Source organism: Helicoverpa zea, chromosome 17 (genome assembly GCF_022581195.2).
Source record: "Helicoverpa zea isolate HzStark_Cry1AcR chromosome 17, ilHelZeax1.1, whole genome shotgun sequence".
NCBI lineage: Eukaryota > Metazoa > Arthropoda > Insecta > Lepidoptera > Noctuidae > Helicoverpa > Helicoverpa zea.
This window is the reverse complement of record NC_061468.1, coordinates 6819186-6825185: the sequence shown is the minus strand read 5'-3', so window position 1 is coordinate 6825185 and position 6000 is coordinate 6819186.

Genomic DNA, 6000 nt, shown 5'->3' with positions numbered 1-6000 from the left:
ATCGTGTGCTTTTGACACTTGCTTGATTGTCACTTGTCAGACAGTCAGTATTTTTTACCGTTGTCCATGGTCTATTCTATTCTATTTTTGGATATGGCAATCCGTGTCGATGTCAATTCGACGATTCTGCCAATGACAAGTGGGATGACAAGCAAGTAGTGCTTTTAATGAAAAAAAAATAAAAATAATAATTATATATTGATTTAAGACGGAGCTGTGGCCGATCTTGTGTAACTTAATGTGTTAGTAGGACGGCACTGAAACAAACAGAAATACATTTACATATATAAAAATAACAAGAAAATGTTAGTAACACATAACATACATATACCACAACCATACAAACTGAGGCCTAAATATAGGCCACAGTTTATAATTTAATATTGTTTTGATGTATAAACATCAACAGCATCTGGAGCAGTTCTGGACAGGAGTGGGATAAGAGGGAACGGAAATTAGTAGGGAGAGGAATTTTAAGTTTTTGGAGACGACCATATAAATCAAAGGATGAGTTGTTAGGACAGTCAAAAAATATATGGTCCAGGGTACCCTCATCCAGTCCACACTCGCAGAGGGATGAATCCTGCACCCGAATTTTGCGCAGAAAGACCGGTGTACAACAGTGACCTAACCGTATTCTGCACAGGACTGAAATTACCCTTTTAGGGTATTTTTTAAATTTTGAAAACCACGGTTTTGGTTTTACAACCGGTTGAATGGCGAAATAAGAGCTACCCTTCTTTTTGCTGGAGATGTTCCAGCGTTCCTGCCACGAGGTCTCAAGACTCAATTTAGGGAGGTTTAGCAGGTCATGCCCTTGAAGGGAGAAGTGTACAAGGTCAGCAGACTCAGATGAACACGCATCTTTGGCCAATGCATCGGCACATTCATTGCCCGCTATACCGCAATGGCTAGGAATCCAGACTAAGTGAACTTCTTTCTCTTGCCTAGTGCAGGAGAAAAGGGACTTTTTAATATCCAGGACAATAGGAAAATGGAGTTTAGTTCTAAAGGGATTCTGGGATAGGGCTTGGAGACAGCTAAGGGAGTCAGTAAAGATAACTCCATAGCTAATCTCATGGGACTCTATAAAACGACAAGCTTCCAATAGTGCCACACACTCGCCTGTAAATACAGAAGACTCCTTCGGACATTTGAATTTCAAAATTATTTTAGAGTTCTGATAGTAAACCGCGGCTCCAGTACAGCCACCATTTGATTTGGAAGCATCCGTGAAGAACTTTTGAAACCCAATCCATCGTTCACCCAAAACCGCATTAAAGGCCGAATTTGCCGATGGGGAGTTTTTGGATATGCCAATGTTATAGAATATTTTAGGGGTGAAGCAAAGTACTTCATAGGGGTAATTAAATAGAGGAAGTCTGGGATATGGAGCAATGGGGGATTCTAAATTTTGAAAAAACCGGTATGCTTTTAGGAATAGGGGGATTTCTTTGTGTTCCCAATATTTGGAGCTGTGACAAAGAGTGTCAAGCTCTCTGAGTTTTGGGATGAGGGGGTGGGACGACTTGGGAATAACCCTGGATAGGAAACGGGAAGCAAGGTACTGACGTCTCAGGGCTAGAGGAGGTTCCGCGCATTCGACCTGCAAGGCGTTAATAGGCGACGACTTCATGCAACCTGAGATGATTCGAAGGCATTGAGATTGAATCCTATCTAAACCGGCCAAGGCACCTTTGTTGCTTGGAATCACCAAGTGTGACCCATAGTCCAGGATACTGCGGACTAAGGCATTGTAGACCAGTTTCATAGTGAAGGGATGGGCCCCCCACCAGACACCAGCGAGAGCTTTTAAGATGGAGATTGCTCTTTCGCATCTTTGGATCAAATAGTTAAAGTGGTGAATCCCGGATAATTTTGAATCTAAGAAAACGCCTAAAAATTTTGTTTTATTATTTATGGGAATATCTTGTCCTTGAATGTTAACTGAGACCTGAGGGATCAGTAGTTTTCGGGAAAAAATCACTACCGAGCTTTTTGGGGCGGATAACGTGAGACCATGGTTCAAAAGCCATGTGTGCAGAGAGTCCAGGGAGAGACAGAGAGATGAGGCAGCGTCCGCAATAGATGAATTTACTACATACAACACTAGGTCGTCCGCGTATTGTAGAAGGTGGCAGTCACAATTAAGGCAGGAGCCAATGTCTGCTGTATACAGGTTGTATAGTAGTGGGCTCAGAACTGAGCCTTGGGGAAGGCCCTTCCACGTCTGTCTCACCTCAAATACCTCCCCCTGCACTCTGAGCATCAAAGAGCGAGACATGAGGAGTGCGCATATACATTGTACCATCTTACCCGGAATCCTCAGCTGTTGCAATTTTTGCCTGAGAACTGGAAGAAGGACGCTGTCGTATGCGGAAGAGATGTCAAGGAAAGTGGCTACAGCAGATTCATTTTTGGAAAAGGCTGTACGGATATCAGTAACCAAAATTGCCACACTGTCCATGGTGCTAAGCCCCTTTCTAAAGCCAAACTGATGGCTCGGCAGTAAATCCCTAGACTCCACCAACCACTCAAGTCTATTTTTAATTAAATGTTCCAATATCTTGGCCAACACTGAGGACAAAGCAATTGGTCTAAGGCCATTCGGATCATCAGCAGTCTTGCCGGGCTTCAAAAGGGGAATTACTATCTGAGCTTTCCACTGTTCGGGAACCCAACCAAATTGATAACAATAATTTAATATTCCTAAAAAATACTTTTTTGCTTCAAAACCAAAATGAACTGCAAATGAGTACGGTATGCCGTCTATGCCTGGGGCGGAATCCCTAACATGACGTAACACCGCATCAAGTTCCTCCAACGAAAATGGTTCATTCATAGGATCGTCCAAAATATTTACAGACGGGAGCAGAAGTTCTGAGGAAGAAGGAACATAGGCTGGAGCAATTTTGTCGAAAAAGGATTCAGCAGTTTGTCTCGAGATAGGGGAAGAGATAGATGGGGAGCAGCCTCGCCTGAAACGATTAATGCTCTTCCAAACTGCTGAAATAGGAGTGGAAGGGGATAGAGAAGTGCAAAACTTAACCCAACCGCGACGTTTCTTCTTGCGAAGAAGCCGTCGAGATTGAGCTAACACTCGTCTGTACCGTATAAGATTGACGCTATTCATCGCATCATTGTACTGTTTTTCGGCCTCTTTTCTTTCTTTAATAACCGATGTGCATTCTTGATCCCACCACGGGGGTGACGGGATTTTATTTCTGGCACAGTTGCGCAACGGAAAGGTAGAGTCTGCGCTTGAGGTAATGGCCGAGATAAAGCCATCGTAGCAGCTCTTAGCATGGCAGTGACCAGAAGAATCTTGGAAACTTGAATTTAAATTTGGAAGCGTACTAATTTTCCCCTCCAGTAAAGATGCAAACTTCGACCAATCAGGTTTGGACAAGTTGTACTTCAATAGTGGAGGAGAAGTTTTCTCTAAATAAGTTTTATTAATTAAAGTTACAACAATGGGGAAATGGTCGCTACCATGCGTCAGAGTAGTACATTCCCAATGAATTGATGCCGCCAACTCAACTGAACAGAATGTGAGGTCTACACAACTCTTTTGCTGTCCTGGAAGGGATCTACGAGTAGGGCTACCATCATTTAAGATGCAAAGGTCTAAATCATCCAAGATTTCTACTAAACCTTCCCCAAACGAATCACAACGATTGGAGCCCCATCTAAAGTGGTGACAGTTGAAGTCACCCATGACGAGCACAGGTCCTACTATGCTATTCAAAATGTCCCTAATGGTGGTTAAAAACCTACGCTGAGGATGAGAAATATACACCGATAAAACAGTGATACCCTCAATTCTACACGCAACTATATTCATATCACCATCCAGAACCGGAAGGGACAAGGTGGAGAGGGGGACACGATTATTAACAAGGAGAGCCGACCCTCCATAGCCATCAGATCTGTCACATCTGAGAATATTAAATAGTGGTATATTAAAACTGAGACTCGGGGTGAGCCAAGTCTCAGCTACAGAGCAAGCCAGAGGCTTGAATTTGTTGAGGAGGAATATGAGGTCGTGCTTTTTATGCCACACGCTCCTCACATTCCATTGAAGGAATACTTGGCGAGGCGCCATTTCTAATATTTGATAAAAGGTTAGTTAATTGGTAGGCAACGTTGGACGGTAATTGGGTATTATTGGTGGATAGGATTGTAGATAGAAGTTTAATAAGTATATCTATTATTGAGGAAACATTACTATCAATGAATGGGTTATTCAGAGCGCAGCCATCAGGCTGTGAAGGTGCAGGGGAGTTAATAATCTGCTGATGGGCAGCTTTATCATAAGAGGGAGATAGAGGGGCATGGGTCCTTGGCTTAAGGAAAACAGTTTTGCGGTATGACTGAGTGGGGGCGGGAACTGCTTTTGCAGCATTCGCATAATTGCGAGAAGCAAGTGGGACAGATTTGCTAGCTTCAGCATATGAAAGGGACTTCTCAGCCATAACCGTCTTAATGGCCTTCTGTCTACCCAACTCCGGGCATGACTTGCTATTTGCAAAATGATTCCCTGAGCAGAGCACACAGAATGCCTCCGCCTCAGAAGTGCTGCAACCATCACCAGGGTGATCATGGCCGCACTTACTGCAGCGAGGCTTGGACCGACACACTAGTTCCACATGACCAAACCTGCAGCACTTACGGCACTGGATGGTGGGATAAACATATTGCTGAACTGGAAGGGAAGTGTAACAGCAAAAAACTCTTTGAGGCAATACTTGGCCATCAAAGGTAAGTACACATGTCTCTGTTGCCTTGAATTCAGTTACTCCATCTATAACTACTTTCCTGCTTATGCGACGAACTTTCAGGATTTCACCACAACCTGAAGGGACCTGTAAGTATTTTTGGGCTTCCTCTTCATTTAAATCTGTGGGAACACCAGTCACAACTCCCATCCTAGTTATATTAAAAGTGGGGATTGAGGCAACATAGCAGTTCTTATGTAAAATGCTGTTGATAATAAATGAGTTTGCATCCTGAGGGGATTTAAACTCTACAGACACACGGTTCCTACCAACTTTTTTAACACCATCACGGACAACGTTAGTAATATTATGTTTTTGTAGGAATATTCCGAAAGTAACAGGGTGTAGAGAGGTACCGGCGTTAGGCTGGGGCTCCAATCGAGAGACATGAACGATAAAAGGTGCCTTATCAGTAGCTGAGTACCTGCTGCGGCCAACTAGGTTCCTTTGTTGTTTGGATGGCGGGGTTGACACGCTAATGTTAGCATCATCTCCGGAGCGTTTCCTGGTATACGAGGTTGATGGGGTCTGGGAGTCCGCGATGCTGCAAGCAACATCAGCGAGTTGGGATAGCGGATAGTTGGGGGAAAGAGGAGCATATGCAGAGATGTCGGGAGGATCGGGATCGGGAGGTTTATTTTGATCCATTATGCTTATAAACAACTAGTAAGTTACCGAAATAACAGTACACCACTGGAGACAAACACAAGGACAACACACAAACACAAAACTAAGTCACAAAAGTTCACCAAAACACTTAAAACGGCTGAAAATTCTAGGCACACGTGCTAACCAAAGACACTCTGTGGCGAGAATCGTTGTCCATGGTCAAATTAAAACAAGTTGAAAACGACCGACATTAAATCTCTGCCAAGTGGCGAATGTACCTAAATGTGGACAAATCCACAACCCTCGTGTTCTCGTTATGTCACAGTATTATCTCTTTTATTGCACCTACTCCCCATATGAACCCTTTCAAGTTACAAAATACGTACTTATAATTTTGGAGTTACCCTCGATTTGTCGGGTTCTTAGTTTCAAGCACGTTACGCTAACGAGTGCTCATGGTCAGTCATATAGGATTTTATTATTACAAGAATTTCATCTAGGCGGGTTCAGCCGTTTCTAAGATTTGGCTATGGCAAACCATTTAGGATTGACAGTTTAAGAATTAGCTGATTTCATAAGAATGAAATCCTTAGGATTTTGATGAAACTTGGCA